This window comes from Manacus candei, unplaced genomic scaffold (genome assembly GCF_025592945.1).
Source record: "Manacus candei isolate 608988 ecotype Guabito, Panama unplaced genomic scaffold, ASM2559294v1 h1tg000010l, whole genome shotgun sequence".
Lineage (NCBI taxonomy): Eukaryota > Metazoa > Chordata > Aves > Passeriformes > Pipridae > Manacus > Manacus candei.
Window position 1 is genome coordinate 3,615,215 of NW_026138058.1, and position 20,483 is coordinate 3,635,697.

Sequence of the window (20,483 nt, forward strand, 5' to 3'; positions counted from 1 at the left end):
ACACTGAAAAAGTAAAGTAGAAAGAAACTTGAAATGCTTGGTTAGATACTTAAACTCTAATTCAAGTGGCCACAGGTCTACTTTTCTGCAAAACCGTTAACAACTTTCTGAGGTAAATTTATATCAGTAATTTTAGTTTTCACACTCTGGTGATGATTTTACATCAGCGTGTAATGATGAAAGGCAGCAAAATAATGTACACTACTTCCATGAGTTTTCCATACTGCTTGTGCCTGTGGTGGCTAAAAACAGGGCAACTATAGAAGAAGAAACAATCAACAGAGCTCCCGTCAGCTTGTCAGAGCACAGCTGGAAGCTCAGAGCTGTGAACATTCACATTCACATGTGTAATTTTAATGCACAGGCAGAGAAACAGGTAGAGCCAACTTCCTGCTCTCTCAAAGGACAGAAAATCAAAGCTGTTAGAAAAATTTCAGGCTGCAAAACTCCTAATAAGTAATATTAGCACAAATTATGAAAGCACAGAGTTGAAATGGCACATGTTGACTGTTACCAAGATCAAAAACATGTCTCTCACGTTGCCTGTGTCACTGGGCAAAGTCAAAGTGCTTTGCTCTACCTTCTAGAAAAATGCAAAACACTAGCACTGCAGTGGGAGAAGCTGAAAAACCAACAGTGGGAAGGAGACTGCTGTCTTTACTTCACAGAAGTACCTGTGAACATAAAAACTTCATCTTTCAGAGATGTCAATTCAGCAACCCTTACCAATACCCGATTTTTTTAATAAGCAATGCAAACCAGAGGCCAGGGTCTACCATCCCAGTCAGCATGGTAAAACTGGATCCAAGTGTGTATCTTGTATGCACAAATCTTCCATAAGTTATCTAAATTCTGGAATTTCAAAGTTAAGAAATGACCAATTTCACAACACTGGTTTTGAAATAGTCTTCCTTCTAAGAAACACTGTGCATTGTGCAACTTCTCAGTTTGGCTCGATATTACACAAAATGCTAAGTGGATCTATCTTTATTTTCCATATGAAGGTTAAAAATACAGGAGAATTCACTAACATACCAGCAGCAGTCAGTACTGTAGCTGGGATCCCTGTGATCCCCAATAAAAGATCATGACCATCACAAAGCATCCTGCAGAACGCCAAATGAGCTCCTGGCCTAATTCCGCCACTCTTTTCAGGATTCCCCAGCCATGCTAAGTGTTCCCATCGTTTTCCTCCCATTCTCTATTGCACTTTATTCTCCTCCACAGGGTTTATCTTCCCCTGCAACCCCTCACCTACGCTGTGCTTCTGCTCCCACCCATGCTATCACCCCGTCATCTTCCTCAACACAAGCAATGCCCAACTACGTGACCACGGGTGATGCAAGCCACCAGTGAGGCTGCCAGGCAAAAGACCACCTTCCTTTGGGCCCTAAGGAAGGCCCTCTACAATATGTACTACTTCCCCACCTCTCCATCAAATCACTTTCACACCACTCACTGGCTGTCCAGGCACAGCAAACAAGGTCCTCACAGTAAGCAACAACCGACTGCAAGACACCCTTCCTTTCCCTACTGTCAGGAGCAAAAAAAACCATGGCAGGTTTATCAGGCAGCCCTACCCTGCTATTTTTAGAATAAAAAAAAAAATTAAAGATTATGCATTTGCAAAACTTGCATGTTACCATGATGAGGGATATGAATCTCAATATGCAGAGGCAGGCAAATTTATGAGCAAATTGCTTCCTCCAGCAGAAAAGGGAGGGGTTAAAGGATTCAACTGTCAGAGGGCATAAACTGCAAGTTCTCCTTAAATAACTTGCTTTTGAAAGCTTATGAAGCTTTAACAGAATACAGGCCTGCTTCAATGTTTATTGATACCTATTTTATAACCTCTGAGAGCTGAGTTTTATTTACAAAGTTGGTGAATTTCAGATCAATAAGGCCAGGCTGGATATAGCCTTTGTTTTAGTTCTCACCCTTTCAAAACCCCAAGCACCGTGCCATTTTTAAACGGCCTCATGAAAAACATCATTATTTACAATCTTTTCATTACAGAACACATTAGGACTCACTTTCTGCTGAAGTAAGGCACAGCCTCAAACTAGCAGACCAGTAGCCCTTTATGACTAACGTATATGTAGACCAAGGGATTATTTACATTTCAAACTGTAACTGAAACACTTTGTAGTTGCTAGGTGCTTAAAAATTAGACAAAGATTTTTAAGATAATTTGACGTGGTCTTTATTTCTACCTGCTGGAGGATGAGCCCTAGTGCAAAAAGAGGACAAAATTTCTTAGGAAAATAAGATTACCAGTTTTAGGCCAGAAATTAGTACTTTCTGATTCTGCATGATAAAAATGCTTAATCAAGCAGTACTCAGGAAACTAATGCTTGCGCTTAAAGCAGAGAATATCTTTATCTTCAGTGGAATACTTAAAGAGATACCTTTTTTTTTTTTAACTCACATTCCTTTCCTTTTACCACCATGCTCTTTTTCTGGGGGTGAAGATTACACAAAGATAAAGTATTACACAAAAAAAAAAAATACAAGACAAATAGGAGACTAAAATTCTTAATTTTCAGATTACTGGGGGTAGATCATTAAAAATAGGCTACAATTTCAAAAAGCAACAGGAAAGAGCTAACGAACTTGGATGCTGAGCTATCCCAAATACAGAATTCAAGAGCTGCCCAGGGCATGTTTTAAGACCCTTTTCTGCCTCGCTGGGCACTCCCAGATATTGACCCCAGGTTGTGACAGTGTCAATGCTGCACTGAAAACTACCCAAATGAGCAAGAAATAAAATCCCTAAAATTCCAAGTTCATATTCCCCTACCAATTAAACATACTGCCACAGTCAAAAATATTGGTCAGTTTCCTTCTCATTTCTTTTGGGGCTCATAGGACTGAGTGAGTCATTCAAGTTATTTGAAGATGCCTACTGGCAACTACTGGCACTTGTGAAAGTATCTGCATGTCTAAATTAACAGGCACATGTGCTTTAAAAAAAAACTATCCTCAGTGTCCAGCAACACTTTCAGAGCCAAATACCTCCAAAAGCAAGTCCAGTAGCCCCTCATAACACCAACTGTTTAATACAGGGAAGCTGCAATGCTGAACATGACCATTCAGTGGTAACTGAAGAACAGGTAAATTTACAGTATGTTTCCAAGTGGAAAAAGTCCCTTCCCTCCTAAGTTTCTTGAGTATTTTGGTCATGGAGCAAAAGAAAGCAATAAATCAAGCTTATAATAAACCCCTTATTTACATTTTTCAGTATGCTGTAAGTCCCTAGTTTTCTTGCAGTGTCTTTGTTTTGCTAACAAAGACACTTATAACAGAGTCATCACGAATCCACCACAGTCCCCCCTCTGCTGTGGGGTTGTACCTCTAGTTTCTCTATACATACCTGCCACCCCTCTGGAGCCTCCAGCACAGCCGGGAGCTGGGAAGCAGTCAGAAACACATCCTTTCTGAGAAGAGAGAAGAAACAGGCCTTGACATCATTACCACATAAACCTGAAGGGCAAGTTCTGATAGGGGAGTTATAATAAATCCTCCCCCAAAAGTTTGGCTTTAGCTTCCCAGATTACCAGGGCAGACCATTCCTGACAGAAACCAGACATGCTACATTTGCATCCCACGATCCAAGATCCTGACACTGCACTTAACACAAGGAAAAAATATTAAGCAGATCTGATAAAAAGCATACACATCAATCCTTTTAAAATTTAATTTGTTTCTCCTATCCCAAGCTGCCTGATCACTACTCAGTACGAAATTATTCAGCATTTGCACTGCAGTAGCAACTACTGATACTGGTTAAGAGTCTGAGACCCTTCCTATGCTGATATGGGATGTACTAGAGAAAGCTCAGAAAGGTTAGAAACCAGCCAGCCCCACAAACAATTCCCTTTACTAAATCTATATAAAGAAGCTCCAACACTCTCCTGCATTACTGAACAACTGCATTATGCACAAGCTCAGAAAAGAATATCTGGATATTTATGACAAAACCTTGCAGGCTTGTACTTATTTTGTTGTTATCACAGGAGAACAGTGGGCCACTCCAAAACAATCACAATTGGGCACAATGAGGCATTTATCCAAAGACTACTGTAGCTAACACACTTCTCAATATGCAGACTCGTAATACCATTACATCAGGCTCTATTTAGCATATATACTTCCTACTGTTCATCCCAGAGCTTTTAGAAGGGTGTGAGCTATGTAAAGGGATGGTGCTTTCTAAAATACAAGTCACTGTGGGTTTGAGGTAGATTTCACTCAACAGTACGGGGGTTCCCAGAGATGCAGGTGGGAAGATGATGCACCTAAAAAAAAAAAGAAACAGTCTCCATTGCACATGTGAGGGCTTCATTCTTGATCCAAAAGATTATAAAGGCTCACAAGACAGAGGCCCCATAAGAAACAGGCCAAGGAAAATTACAAGAAACAGCTCAATACTGCAGGGTCTCTGAGGAAAGGGAGAGCCTATACAGGGTCTTTTTCAGAGACCTTCAACAGTGCATCTTTTGTGGCTACCACTGCAGTAACAGGTACCAAACAGCTACATCAAACCCACTTTTGCTTTTAAAATAGTATTTTCAGCTATTTTCTGGGTCTTTTGTGCTATAGAGAAGGGAATCTAGTCTGATTCTCACCACGATTTTTTTCAACAGAATGCCCCATGGAAATTTTCATTGCCCATCTATGTTATGACCCACCAGCTATTTTTCACAAGCACCAGGAGAATATAACTGACTTATTTTTGATGTAAAAACAACCATCCACCTTTCACTTCTGCTGGGGAAAAAAAAAAAAACAGAGCAGGCAAACTCCGAATCATCTGACCAGTTATGAAGCTCTCCATGAACCCACTTGCACCAGATCATATCTCTATGGCTCTACAGCTACTCAGTATTTAAGTGAAGAGTTAAAATCTACCAAAAATTGCAGCTTGCCACAAGAGGCCATCAAAAAATGTAGTCACTATCGCTGCTGGAGTTTTCAGATCCTTGTGCATTTCCTTATAGCTTACTGCTTGCAGAGCGAACTATAATCGTCTATTTTAGCTGCAGATACCTTAAGGGAAAAAAGGAAAATTCTCTTTTTCCTCTCTCGAGAAAGGGCTTCTAGCAGCCTGTGGCTTGTAGGAGCACTTTCACTGTAATGAAGCACTTGCATATAAATGAATAGCTACAGTAGGCGTGAAACCCCTCGCAGCAAATTATCTGACCTGTATATACTTTATTAGAGATTTTCAAGTCTGCACAAGTGGCTCCACGTTTTAGCTAGGGTTTGAGGCCACTGAGGACCTGAAAGCCAGGTGGACAGACAGCTGGGGCCCAGACCAGCTCTGAGCCAGTCCCTGGATCTCTGGGAGAGGCAGAAGAACTACCAGCACTTCCAAGCCGTGGCACGTCAGCTCAAGAACTCTGTTCCCAAGAGCAATCCATCCCTCCTCGGTGTGGTACTTGGGAAGGGGCCACTAACCATCGGTGTTTCTGGCAGAGAAGCCCACAAACACAGGGCTGGGTGTGAGGGCAGCTGGGCTAGGGTAAAGGGTGGTTTGCAAGCAGGGGCTGATTCCTCTCCTTTGATCAGACTGCCACTGCCTGCCTGTCCGGACACCACCGGCAGTCACGCTACACACGTGAGTAACTACTCACAGCCTGCCAGAAGCCCTGACATAATTGAGCCCTTTAATCCAACCAGGACTTGAGTAGGAAATTAACATCCATGTAAACCCTGCAGATTGGCAGACATCCTTCGGGTCCTCTTGTTTGACCTAAGCCTCACAGGTGATCCCTTACAGCAGGCAGGCACTGTAGGCACTGCTGGGCTCCCAGACAAACCTTATACCCCGTCAAGTTTTAAGAGCACTTCAGTGTAAACTTAAAGGGGAAAAAAAAAAACCCAACAAACTACTTCTTCTGGTAACAATTACTTAAGCTTGGGGGGGGGAGAAATTACACCATGAACAGCTCGTTATTTTGACAGCTGTGACTAAGTCCTCAAAGATTAAAGAAAACACCTACTGGATTATAAATGAAAGACAACCTGGAATACATTAATGTAGAATAAAAGGACAGCCACCTTAAGGAAATTCTTCATAAAAGATCCACAATCCCTCATATATGTGTGTGTGCATATACTTTATTTATTTGAAGACTTTCTTCTAATCTGTCAAATTCCAAAGCACATTAATCCATTGTAAGGTACTTCTGGCTGTCACAGCCTACTTGTATTAAAAGTAAAGAAGAAATTCAAAGAACAACATATAATATGTACTCCTTTTCCTTCTGCACATCAATTACCATCCAGATCAGTAGCATTTCTTTCATTCTGTATTCAAGCATGTGGCTGCTGTAACCAGGTCCTAGTGATTCTAAATGAAGAGGAGAGGAGATGCAAGAAAACCATCTTATAAGCAAATTTCATTTACTCTGAGAACTCTTTAGGAGACCATGGAGGCAAGTTCTAAGTTTGAGAATGTTTCCAGTATCACAGCACTGCACGCAGACCTTACTGAAACACAATTCCCAGATAAATACCTTGATAGTCACAATTAGAGGTGTATTTGCTACCCGGAACTAAAGTCAGCCATAATCTACATGTACTGGCTTTCTCAGAAAAACTATTTTAAATACTTACATGGAAGCCACAAACAAAGCCAATGTACAGCTATGAGTAACTAAGGCTGCACACACTGCCCACAGATAGTCTGTCACTTCAAAAACTTTCCTGTAAATGCTATGTGTGGTTTTAGAGTGTTGAAGTAATTGCACAAAAAGGTAGGTCAGACAACAAGAACTGCGCACAGTACCAGTACTGTTTTTTAGTAATTGGTCTGACACACAGAAATAACTGTTGCTGACACTGTCACCACCTCCACTGCTCCCACCCTGTCTGGATGGGGCTGGTGATTTTATCTGCAAGCCCCCTATGCAAGACACTGTGGAGGGGGGAGGTGGGGTGGGGTGGTCTGGGAACAAACACACCACAGGATTTACAGAGCAAAGACTCAAGTGTTTTTCCCCTTTCCTGCCTGCAAAGCTTCACTTTTCATGAAAACATCTTTATTTCACAGAACCATGAACTGGCCTAGCAACATCCCTCAACTTTTTCTAAACATTACAGGAAAAGATACGTGAACGAGCTTTAACCTGCAGCAGGGGCCCACGCCAAACCCAGTTTGAAACAACAAAGCAGAAAAGCCCTCTCATGTCTCAGTCACTTCAATCTAGCCCAAACTGTGCTGGCATCTTCAGCTTTCAATTCCCCTGTCACCCTGACACTCCTCAGATCTCACAAGCACCCTGAAAAAAGCCAAGAATAACATGGAGACTATCATGAAGGCAGAGAGCTGTGAATTCCTCGTGTGTCCCAATGGCAAACTACAAATATTAAGGCTGGGCCACCTACTGCAGAGATGGGATTTTCTCCATTTTTAAGGATACGAAGAGATTCTGTAATCAAGCAACCTAACACCTAACCTCCATAAAACTGAACAGGAACATTCATGATACTATCTATGCATCCCAACCATTCTTCAGGAAAGGATCTGAGTGTGTTTCACAATTCCAACTTCCTTCCAATTATGTTACAAATATCAACACAGAGTTATTTCAATCCAAAACATATCAGCGGTTCTGAATCAAATTCCAGTAAAAACAGAGAACACTCAACACAACTGTGTGAGACCAAGAGCCACACAGCATGAGAGAAAAGGAAGGAGGATGCATATCTGCATAAAGAAACTAACACACTGGCTTCAGATTGAACTTTTTAAACAACCACTTCATAGACATCTAAAATTTTTATGTACCTGCACAGCATTTGGTAGGGAAGGAAACGTTCTTTCAGAAACAGCATTAGAATATTTTAGTCAATAAACAACAGTCTTTGAAGAGCAGAGATCACTGGACCACCTCTATATTCAACAATTTTTTTATTTCCACAAGATCAGCACAAAGGAGACAATTACCTCTTCTCTCATAAAATCCAATATCATCCAGGTCTCCTTTTCCTTCTATCAGAAAAGGAACAATCCTGAAAACTACTTGCTGGTTCAAAAATCTGAAGAAGAAACAGCAGATGATCCTCCAAATCTTACTCTAAGTATTCAGTGAAAAGTAGCAGAAAACAAAGTCTAAATTCTGCCTGTATTTTTTGCTAATGTTCTTTAAATGAAGCACACTACAAGAAAATTAAGAATTAAAAAACTCAAACCAACTGCCTGTCTTACACACAAGACTATCATCTGCCAATTATGTGGAAACACCTCCTAGTATTAAAAAGTGAATGAATGTTATCTATTTCCATATTCACTCTAACACAGCAACCCAGAAAAGCTAAAACTAAAATCAAGATGCTATATTATACCACCTGCTTTAGTAAGAGCTTAAATCACATATTCTGTCACTTTCAGAGAACACCTTTTTTTGCTTTTCAGCTATTTATTACTACAGTATTTTGTTTTTTTACTTTCTGACTTGTTACAAAAACTGCACTTACCACTATATACAGGTGATAGTCTGAATACATTCAAGAGAATTATTTGAATGCTGAGATTACAAAACACCTAGGCATTACTTCACAGGGTTTCATATTTAGTATTTTTCAATGCTGCCTTGATATTTTTCTTTCTCTCTTGCCTAGAGAAATGCATAGCCCCTTTCAAAAAAAAACAAACAAAAAACAACAAAACACCAAAACAAACCATCACATACAAAACCCTAAACCCATAGGAAAGGAAAAGATGTGAAAAAGAGTCTTTAACGTTCTTTAGAACTGGAAGTACTTTACCATCATGGTAGCTAGAAAAACCAAGTTATTCAGTATCAGATTCTAGTTTTTCAGGCTTTCAAGCCAGTTTTTAGCAAATTAACGCCAGTTACTGACAGGTGCTAGGCCGTGAAGTATCTTGACTCTCAGAGGAGGCAAATTCAACAACCACCTTGTCCACACAGCAGACGTTTTCAGTACCAAAACACCCCTGGTCAGTTTGCCCACCTGGAACACTCAACTCCCTAAGCTGTGCATATGCCTGTGAACAGCACGCACTGCTCAGGGACACTGACAGCAGGGACAATGCCAAGACAGCTTTAAAACCACATTCAAAACTCTGCCTTCCTTCTCCACTCCCAACCCCCAAAGTTAATTAGAATTAGGCAGAGGAGAAGGAAAAGCAAAAGTAATTTTCATCTCAGCACACAAGATTAAAAGACAGCACTCCTCCACCTGCACAGCAAAACATTCTGCACCTTAAAGAGAAGCCTTGGCAGAGGTTACCTGTCCGTCCTGAGAAAAGGCTTCTGTGATGAAAAAGCAGGCAACTTCGGTTCTAGGAGCCAGAGAGTCAGCTCCCTAGTTGTGTAAGACACAGCACAGCCTCCCCGAGGGAGCTGCACAAGGTTGCTGAAGCAGGGGATTTGAACCAAGTTATTCAAAACAGCGGAGAAATAACAAAAACAAAGCTTCACTGCGTTTGGCTACACAAAAGTCAGAAGTTGAACCCTGCAGCAGTGTTTACTATTAAAAAAAAACCAATTTAAATTCACAGGTGGAATTCACCAATTTTTTGTAAAAACAAAACAAAACTGTTCATGTCCAAAAAAAACACAGAAAGCTATAAAAAGGGATTTCCTCAAGCTTTACAAGTTATGTAAGGACACCTCGGACTTACAAACACAGCTAAAATTTGTTATGCTTCTGAGTATCTTTATCTTACTATCACGCATTACAACTCCTTTATCACACACACCCCCCTTTGAAACTATCTTCCTCTCAGGTTCAACTGCACAAAGTCATAACGAGAATGTCATTAGACTGGTTAGGATGATACTTCATATCGTATCAAAAACATGTCCACTCAACAGCAAAACAACCAGAACAGACCTCAAAAAAATTCACACATACCTGAATCCACCTGTATCACATTCCCAGTTTCATCTGGGACAAAGAACTACAATATCCAAATGGCAGCTGGATCTGTGATGACAATTTGGAGTTCTCAGTTTTGGATGCAGTGAGGGCATGGCTCCTAGTGCTTCACCTGCCACTCCACAGAGCTGCTTCTGCTGCCCACCACGCACAGCCAGCTTTGCACTGGACATGAATCACACAGGCTAAGCAGTAAAACCTCTGCAATTTTTCCTCCATGTGGCATTATGCATGTTGAATATGGTGTGGTAAAGTCCTCTTTTTTTTCCCTCCATTAGTTCTTTTTCTATGGCAGCTAGCTGAAGAGTAAACATCAAGTGCTGTCAAGTCTCTTTCAAAAGTTCCAAGCTGAAGCCAGTGCCTCCATGTTCCAATCCTCTCAGATGCAGAGGGGAAGTAGGTTCTAAAACATTCCCATATGCGAGATTAAGGCACGAACGAGGCCAGATGCTGGATCCCAAAACGATAACTCAACTTTATTTTGTAACACAGAAGAGCAGAGAGAAAGAAGGAAGACAAAAAAGTGGGAAAACCTAAGGGTAACTGTTAAAAGCACAGGACAGGAGTTGCCATCCCCATGAAGTGCTGCTGGCTTGCGAGCTGGGAGATCTCTGCTGGGCTTCTTCCCTGGTCCCTTTGTATTCTCCAAGGGGTGGCAGCAGCTCCCACAGCTGTGCTCCAACAGCCCCCCCAGATTCCCTAAATCCCCTCGCCGTGATACCCCTGATGTCCACTGGCCAGTTCACCAGTATCCCTGTCAAGGTCGCCTGGGACGAAGATGGGCCCAAGTGTCCCCTGGCTGGTTCCCTGGTCTCCAAGCAAGATCTGCCTGGCACACCTTATGTGGGAGAGTAAGTCCTTCCCATGTTTTTTGACTGTAACAACTATTTCTCTTTTTTGCTCCTCTGCCTGCCTCTGCTGGCTTGCTGGGTGCCTCCTGGAGCTTTTTCAAGTCGCCCGGCTCCTATAGCAGCCCGGCTGTGCCATCAAGGCTTTTTAACTCCATCTCAAGGCAATGGTGAAGCAGACTCCACCTCATAAATCAGGCTCCATCAGTCCACTACACTCCATGCCTGTGCTGTTTGTTTCATAAGCTGCTTTTTCAGCAGCAAGTTTCAATGTTCATGTTTCCATATGACGGAGATGGGTGTTGTGGTTTACACAGAAAATCAGTTCCTTTCTTCCTGTCACCCGGCTGTGGGATGAAGCTGCACAGGGAACCTTCTCAAAGTACAACCAGTTCTGGCTTCCAAATTTATTTCCACTGATAACTTGGTACAGGTTAAAGATTACCAACAAAAACACTCCATGCTAAAGCCAGTAATTTCCCTCAGGCCTGGTTATCCTCATATTAATGAAAGTAACACAGAACCATTTATTTCTGCTTTCCATTCCCATTCTTTGATACCTGACCCTCAGACAACAAACGCCAAGTTCTATTTTAAGGTACAGAATCAACAGCACCAAGGAGCAACGCGATTTTCACTGAACTGACACATGCAGAGTGGAACATTCTCAGCTCTCACACCTGGCCTGTCACCAGGTCATTGCTGTTTTCCTCTTTCTCCTGCAGTATTCCACTTGTAGCATGTGGTAACCCACTCTTCTATTAATACTCTTAAATATAGCACATTTAGGCTTCATAGCTCCTAGACACCAGCTGTGCACTGATAAACTATGTGAACATCTTCATTTTAAGACATTCATCAGAAATTTAGCAGTGTGCCAGGATAAATGGCTTAAAAATCATCTTCTGGATTCCTCAAATGGGGCTGGGGGAAACAAGCTAGACAACTGCTCCTCTTCCTTACAGTTGCAAGGGGTCCAGCCTGCTTACTTAATTCTGGCTGCTACATCTGCTGGTCTCCATCCATCCCCAACTCCCAGCCCAGACTTACACCACCGTGTAACTGGTTAGGGAGGTCGACTGATCAACTTCCACAGGTTAAAAAGCCTGCTTTAGGGAGGGGAAGGCTCAGTGTTAGTTTAAATCCACCCACAGCACCTCCTTCAGCAGCCGTGCTAGCCTGGGCAGATTAAAAGCTACGTGGAACATTACTGGGAGATATTATGACCCTCAGATTAGCTCAGCTGGTAAGAGCATGGTGTTAATAATGCCAAGGTTGCAGTACAATACAATACAATACAATATCCTACCTAGTATTTGCTTAAGACTTGGACTTGATGATCCTTGTGGGTCACTTCCAACTCAGAATTTTCTGTCACTCAAATCTGAGCCTTTCTTGGGGAGGAAAAAATGGGAGTGGGAACTAAGTAAGTGTTAGACTCACTCGAAGTCCTCCCTGTCTCACCTCAGGGACAAAATAAGAGAAACTAAGGAAGTGATGAAGGATCCCCCTGGTCCAAAAAAAGAAAACCTCGAAGGACTGAGGACTGTATAGGATTAGGCCTGCGACAGACACAACGCAGCTCTCCCTCCTGGTGCTGCAGAGCATCCACTCAGGGTGCAGAGCTTCCTGCAGGACTGCTTGCTGAAAAAGATGTTGAAAAGACAAATGTCAGAGCTACCTGAGGGTAGGGCTACGTCCCCAGTGCTAAACACTGCTCTTCTGCTGCAGCATCATTATTAGTTTATTCTGCCAGTGATGAGTAACAAACTACAATTCCCTCTCATCAGCTAAACCGTGGCCACAGTCGTGTTAGCCTCACATCTACCTGCATACTCAAAAAACTGCACTGTCTCTGAAGGACTGGCAAACAGCATGTACCATGGGACAACTGCATGTCCCAGCCAACCACACTCAAAACAGGACATACCAGGTTTAGGGTCAAAATCCAGAATTCACTGCACACTACAAAGGTCATTTCAAATACCCAAGATCTCGACAGGAGATTAATCTCCAACAGCAGACTGCAGCTCTTTTTTTCTTGCCAAGCACCATGGAAATGCAGTAAAATAGCCTTGAAATTTAAGAAATCATCATTTCAACCTAACAGATACACCTAATACACACAGCTTCAGAGGCAAGCATTTTAAAAGGTTTAGGATTTTGCTGTTTAAGGTTATGCTAGCTCAGAAATGAGTCACCCTTCTTTAACATGTTAAAACCCCTGCACCAACCCGAGCATTTTTTATGCTGAAAGGTAACAGAATCATACTTTTGAAATAAGCTTCTAGCACTTTTCACAGATGACACAGATACAGATTTTATGAATCATCATTATATTATTGTATTGTTGCTCACTAACCTTTGTTCTTTTTTAAACTATGTACAGTCAGGGTGTCTGCACACTTCTGTAAGACACAGAAAAAAATTATAGATACCAGCACTATAAAAATGTTTGCACAGAACAGAACTTGTTAAACATTGGTGTTTTGTTGCAGAATTTGGTTACCAACAAGTCAGCGATTACTAATTCTGGAGCTTGAAAAACACCCTCTGATTTTGGGATAACTTCCACAAATGAAGTGATTTATCATGTGTTGTTACATCCATTCTATTGGGTTAAAGAGCGTTGATAATACCTGTTCCCACCTCAATACAACCCTTGTGCTGATTTCAACAATGCAAAGGTCATTTTGACCTTTAGCTGGTAACTGGGTTATCAGTTTGTACCCATATTACTGTTTTCTGTACATCCAAAAACACAGGTGCAGATCTTTCAGTACAAGTGCTTCAGGTTTCACATCAAATTATGTGTGAGCATGTCAGGAACAGGATTAATAGAAGCTTTGCTTGCAGAACATTCTCATGAGCATTACTGGGATTTTAACTCCTGCCAAGCCTAAAATGAGCTTTTTCTTACGCCAAATGAAATGTTGCAGAGAGAGCCATTATTACCCTTGATGATTAACTTTTAAGAACCTTGTTTGCACTATCATTACAGACATTTGAAAGGAAAAGATCAGTGTGAGAGCTGCACACCACAGAGGTTCTACCTCAAACTTTCTTGACAAAACAGATAATTACTGCAGGTTTCCAGCCCCAGAATGCTAAATTTGACAGGTTTTAGTATAACAAAAAAGTAGAACTGGAAAATTACATGAGGGCATTAGAGGCAAGACAAGATTTATGTGCTTCCTTCAAGGTTTAGGGCTCAGAGAAACACAAAGCTGGGTGTTCCAAATGCCACAGCAACCACCATTCATGTCTCATCTCAAACCAGAGATCCCCACTCCAGACCACTTACAGCTTTCACATTTCAAACGTCACAGTGGAAAAATTAGGTTAAGCTCAGCCAAATGCAAAAATTAATCCCAGACAAGATAGATATGTCAGAATTCAGCGGCAATTAATGTTACTTGTGAACCAGATTCTGCAGAGGTGCTCAAGCTGTTAGCTGCTTCCCTGTATCCTTTTATAACCTGCTAAGGTCGTCAGCTCCAGATACCACATTACCAAAAATATGCAAAGAGGAAGAACATCCTTGAGACTGCTATATCCTCCTTCCTGATGCATGACCCCAAACAGGCAGAGACAGGACTCAAGAAGATCCCTTCATTGTCTATATTCCAAGTGTCATTCTACATTACAAAATATCTCCTGTTCCGAAGTGCACTTAATAGAGCAAGAAACAAACCAAAGTCCCCATGCAGCCTATAAAATAAATGGGCCATTTCTCAAAAAAAAAAAAAAAATTCATTCCATATTACTTCAAATCAATTGAACCTTTAAAGTTCAAAGTTCTCTGTTGATGTATTAATTTCCTTAATTTGAATTTCCATTGTTATGCAGCTTATATGCTAAAAGTTTGCTGTTTTGTTTTGGGTCTGTCGGTTTTTTCTGTTTTGTTTTTTTTTTTAATAAGTGAAGATTCAATACAGTAAACAAAACAATGGCTCTTAGTAAGCATTTGTTTCCTTCTCACTCTCCCCTGATGCTTCTCCCAATTTTCTCTAATTGGAATATTAGCTTTAAACTACTGCAAGAGTTTAAAACAGCAAAGCCAAACAATGACCCACTATTAAAGTGTGAGCCTAGCTCAGTAATGTTATCTATGAATAGAGTAACTTCTGTTATACAGGCTTCTTTCCAGCAAACTACTATTCAGACTTCAAGTCTAGAAATTTTTTTCTTAGAAACTGAAAACCACTCATCTGCAAGTTTTCTATAGGATGTGCAGACATGCAGTGAGATAAATCTCCGAACAATCGGCTTGCTTTTCTTAAGTAGCTTTTGCAGATCTCTTAGAAGTCATCCAAGGTATCCAAAGTATATGGCCCACAAACAGAAAGTGGTACTCCAGATTAACAACTGTGCATTAGCTGCTTTGCTACTGCCCTTTGACAATTAAAGACAGAACGACAGATCTCATTATTTCTGTTGCTAAGAATCCTGCCTCCTGCAGGACTGTTTGCTAGCAAGCTTCATTTAAGCTTCCTTGTTCTTAAAAAGGCCACAGACATTTCTGCCTGGCAAAACAGACTGTCTTTAACAACAGATTTGCTGTTCAGTGACACACAAGAAAACTGCGCTGGAGTTTGCATGCAGTGCCCTAAGCTGTGCACCAGCAAGGTCAGCCAACTGCACACCCCAAGGCACAGCACAAGCTGCTCCTCATTGACCCCAGAACTTCTATGATTCCCTTCTCAGAAAGCCTGAAACTGACAGTCACTCTGCAGAAAAAAAAAAAATACAGGTACCAGAATATCTATGGTCAAACAGCTTCTCTATCTTTTCTAACACAACGGGCGTTTACGCGTTTTACCATCAGCTCTTCTGAGCCGTGGCACTTTAAAAATATCCGAGTAGGTTAAAGTATTTAAACGCTAACATGCTTTGAAAGGCTGGTGGCATATCAGACCTTTAAGTGACAGAAAATGGTTATGCAATTTCACTACAGCTGACCCCTCCCCTAAGACTGTTAGCAAAACACTTGCCCTGCTGTATAGCCTCAGATGATGTGAGCTGACACCACTCCTCAGCAGGAAAAAAAGCCCTTGCTTAACTTACCTTTTTGTTAGAACGAAGCAAAGAAATTCAAATGTTAACATCTGAAAGTACTGCTGGAAACGAACCTTTTGCAAGATAATGACAAGCTAGTGAAAAGCTAAAAAAATTGGGATTATTTCACATACGTTTCAGCAGTGATACAAAAGTTTCATTCTGCTGCCCTTCACCTAGGTACTCCGACCTATTCCCAGTGCACAGGGAACCCACAGATCCCCTGCTGCTTCTACAAATATCAAAACAGGTTGCTTCATTCTACATACTACAGCATTTTCTGTAAGATTTCCCACAGAGTCCTTCCTGTCTGACATGAGAGAGGTTTCACAGAACATTTCCTGAGAAAACATGTCCTGAAATCAGTCTGGTCAGACGCTGACCAAGGTGAGCTGCTGACCAGCAATCTCTCAGACCACTCCATTGGTGATGGGTCTTTTTTCACCCAACGCCCAGAACTCCTCAATGGCATTTATCTTCTCTCCTATGCTTTGGTAGGTTTCCAGCTCTCAGAGATGTGTTAGGTTTAACTTTTCCTGATACATGCCAGTTCCATGCCTGAGAAAGAGCGTAAAAGCCTAGGATCAGCTGCTGCACCTCCAAAGGACACAGAAACTGCAAAACCAGGTGACCACGTCTGGAAAAACACCTTCTCAGCAGAGCACTCCACTAGCTCCTGTGGTGCACAAAGGCTGGTGGTGAAAGCCGGGCTCAGGAAGCCTACTGAAGTGTCACAGTGGACTCATGGAAAGGCTCTTCTTGGAACAGCATGTGAACAGCAGTTCTAAAACACGTAATTTTACTAACCAGGGAGACTTGAAACGTCGTCAGCAACTACAACAGAAAGAAGGTGAGAGCACTGCCTAGTAAGATCCACAGAACTGCAATAAATAAAATAATGGATTTTCATGTGGCTTGTGAAAATTCCAGTGTTGCCGTGGGATTTAGGTGTTGAAAAATCCCCCGAGCAGTTAATTAGGGGTGAGATAAGAAAGGGTTTATTTTGCCAAGGCTAAAGATATTACAATCCCAAATGTGTCCACCCTGTGGCCTTTACTCTGGACCGCCCCAGGTCCATCCCCTGAAAATGGGTCTGGGGTGTGTTTTGGGACCCCCTGTTCATCCCATCTCCATCTCCCTCAGAGCACAAAGGGTACATAGTCACCCAGTTCTTGACTGTGTTCTGTGGTTTAGGCCCTGATATGCTGTTCCCTAAACAGTCTAGGCCTTGCCTTGACAAAAGACTAAACATTTCTGCTCTATTCAGGGGTAGGGGTGATGTAGGGAGCATAGAATGGGGTAAGAGGGTTAAGGAATGTGTAAACAAGGGTGCTAGAGGGAAAGGGAAAGGGACAAGGGACAAAGGAGGGAGGGTTGCTGCTTTTAAAATCTACTTATAAAACTTATAAGGCTTACCAATATTAGAAAAATAAAAAAACCCTTAGGGGCTTAAGGCATCACCAGTTTGCACCTTTTTGTCAAAGTTTACACCACTTTCAGCTTAAACATCTTAATGCTTACGGTCACCAAATAATTCCTTCCTACTAAACCACTTCATAAGGTTTCAGGGGGAAAACAAGTTTAATAAACATTATTCATCTGTCTCTTTAATAGTCTGAGAAGTCAGTAGCACAGCCTGCAAGCAACTCCCACCACTTGCTGTCCCCTTCTGGGAGGATCTCCTAGCCACTCACTCCTTCACACACATCTCCACACTTACCCAGCCATCTCATTCCCATTCCCCACGCCTGCCAAGGGTAGTATGACCACACTTTCACTGCCTACAAGCAAGGTTAGAAAAGGCCATCAGCAGAGACAATGTGATGCATATGAATGCAGACAGGTTTGAAAAAGTGCCTATTCCTCTCAGTAGCACTCAATCTGGCCTTTTAACAGCTTGCTTCCCCCAAGCCCCAAATAAACCCATGTCCACATTCTTCCGGTAAGTGAGAGATGCAGATGCAAGCAAAGATGCCACAGCAGCCCTTCCATTCCCTCCCACACTGCCAGAAGGGGCAAGGGCCAGGCAGGCAACTCTCTCCCTGTTTCATAGTTTTGACTCCTGGATGAGTGATAAATTTTAAGACCAATAGGCAACAAGAAGTAGTCTCTTACACAGCAAAGCACAGGGCCTATTCGTGGGACATCTGCTGTCACCAATAGGCAGAGAAGCACGATTTCAAGGAATAAATGCACCATCATCTGGATCACCTGGCTGAGGAGGGACAAAGGCACTAAAAAATCTGAACAATGTTTCTCAGGTGACATGCTCATCCAACAGCAAGTCTGCAGTTCTCCACTCCTTGCCCTCACAGCTGTGAAACTGAGACAAATAAGATTACAAGATCTTAAAGTGATCTATTAAAGCAGATAAACACCTCATTGTGTTACTGCAGCACACTGGAAGGCGTGACCAAAACACAAACCCTGTTTTATAAAGGAAGAGGGTTTCATAGCTGCAGAATACCACAGAAGAACACAGGGTTGTTTACGCTGCTGTTTGCTGAATTTAAATACAGGAAAATAGCAAATAAAAATGCTTAGAGAACATACAATATCCTCAAACTCCATTAGAATAATGTCAACTGTTTGTAGTCCAAAAGATTAAACTCTACTGGATTAGTAAGGATGACATGTCACTTTTAGGAAAGCCTGTCTGTGACAATTATACCCGTGAGACTGCAGAAGGTTGATCACCAGCAGAGGAAGGATAAGGCAAGTGTACAGGCCAGAAAGTCAAGTAATAGTCCACTCCACAGACAAGACTATAGTCAGGTCAGGGTTTAGACAGCATTCAGACCTTTAACCTACACAGTGGATGCTGCCCATCAACCAGGACTTGAGGAAACTAGTGTAATACTGCCTCAGCTTTTTTTACATGGATGGTAAAGAACAACTGCTGATTAGCAAGATTTGCATTCAGCACTAAAGGGGACATTACAATACAAGAACAAAGTATAGCTTGTTTGGGCAAGTAACACATCACACAGGGATGGTCACATGGACCAGCAGAGACAAAAAGTAAAAATAAAAATAAAATTAAAAAAAATCAGGGGAAAGATATTTCAGGGGAGTAAGACAAAGAATAAATTTTTAACTGGGACACCATAGAGTCTCATCATCATAAAGATCTGATTCGAGGGAAGCAGCAGCACAGGAGGTCAGGGAAGGGAGGAAAAGGACAAGGAACAGGCAGTTTCAGTTACTGCATAAAGCACCACGTGAAGCCATGACTTATGGCTGCATCCTTGGAGGACTGGCCTTCGTCCTGCCCTGCTCCTGTGCTGCTTCCTGCAGTGGCTCAGAGTGGTGTGAAGATGTCCCCACCTACGAGCTGCAGGAGTAAATATGGAAGCACCAAATCGTTTCCCTTTGCTGCACATTAGAAAAGTTCTGGAAACAAGGCTGTTCTGACCCGCTCAGATGCAGAGGGGAACCAGTTTCTAAAATGTTCCCACAAGCGAGATTAAGGCACAAACGAGGCCAGATGCTGGATCCCAAAACGATAATTCAACTGATAATTTATTCCACCAGCACAGAAGAACACTATCATCACTAACAAAAGATGTTTTCAGATGTTGTGCACTATTTTGTCCTAACCAAGGCTGACCAGGGGCACACTGATCTGTGATACATCTGCAGACAGTCTTTCCTTTTCTTCTGCTTATAAAGGGTCTGTGGTTGACAGAAGCTAAACAGAGCCAAGTGCAAAAGGAGAGAAATTTCCATGGATCCAAGAATCAAAAGAACCTAGACTGAGAAGTGGCAATCACTTCCGCCTTCATGGGGAAAAAGGCATAGTCAGAAAAAGCTGAGTGAATTTAGTTAATCATAACCACAATAAGCCCTTCATCTCTGTGGCACAACGTCCCAGGCTTTGCAGCTAACATTTCACTACGTGAATGGGTACAAACATTTGCTCACATAAGCTGGTTAAAAGTGATTCAGCCCAGATGTCCGAATGGCTTAGCAGTCTTTGTTGTGAGATGTTTGCAAAACATCAATAAAGAATGACAGACAAAAATACATGACTGAGTTCCTGTCCAGAGGACGTGTAAGGCCTGGAGTTTAACAGGGCTATTTTTGGCAGCATGTATTGCTAAAACTCACTGATGTACCCAAACTATGGTTATACAACATTTGGTTCTTGTTTGAAGGAAAGGGGAAAATAGGATACAGTCTGGAACCTGAAAGACCTGCCCATTAGGGTCCCCACAGTCCTATGCAGCACTGCTGCACCTTTCAGCAACAAGGAGACAGAGCAAAGAAAGGAGACAGGAAAAACGCTGCCAATCTTGGGAAACACCTGATACACCACAAAGTGGGGTGAAGTGTTCCCCTTACAGCCACGACTTTTGACTAAAATGTTCCAGGGTAAGTCCAAAAGGTTTGTCTTACAGGCAGCGGCAGCTGTGAAATAACTAGGGCCAGAACTGCACTTACAGTGGGTCTGCTCAGATAATTCTATCAAAACAGTGGCACTCTTCGTACCACACAGAGTTCTGGAGAACACACACATAAAAAGATAGTATTTTAAAAGCCAGTATCACAGACATAAAAAACTTAACAGAAGAACCCAGGGTGAGAATAACACAGGCAAAAACTTGAAACGAGGCCAGTAACACGCCAGTAGTTCATCCTTCCAAATAACAAGGTCATTTTCTA

The 20,483-nt window shown here is 42.0% G+C and overlaps 1 protein-coding gene across 4 annotated transcripts in view; it reads right to left on the reverse strand.

Moving 5' to 3' along the window:
• The window catches only part of SEMA4D (semaphorin 4D), a 96,322-nt gene that overhangs the window by 37,962 nt on the left and 37,877 nt on the right, over window positions 1-20,483 (reverse strand). For all 4 annotated transcript variants that reach the window (XM_051777329.1, XM_051777326.1, XM_051777328.1 and 1 more), the window contains exon 4: window positions 3,374-3,437. The gene's annotated coding sequence lies outside the window, so the exon portion shown is untranslated. The remainder of the gene's footprint in view (window positions 1-3,373; window positions 3,438-20,483) is intronic.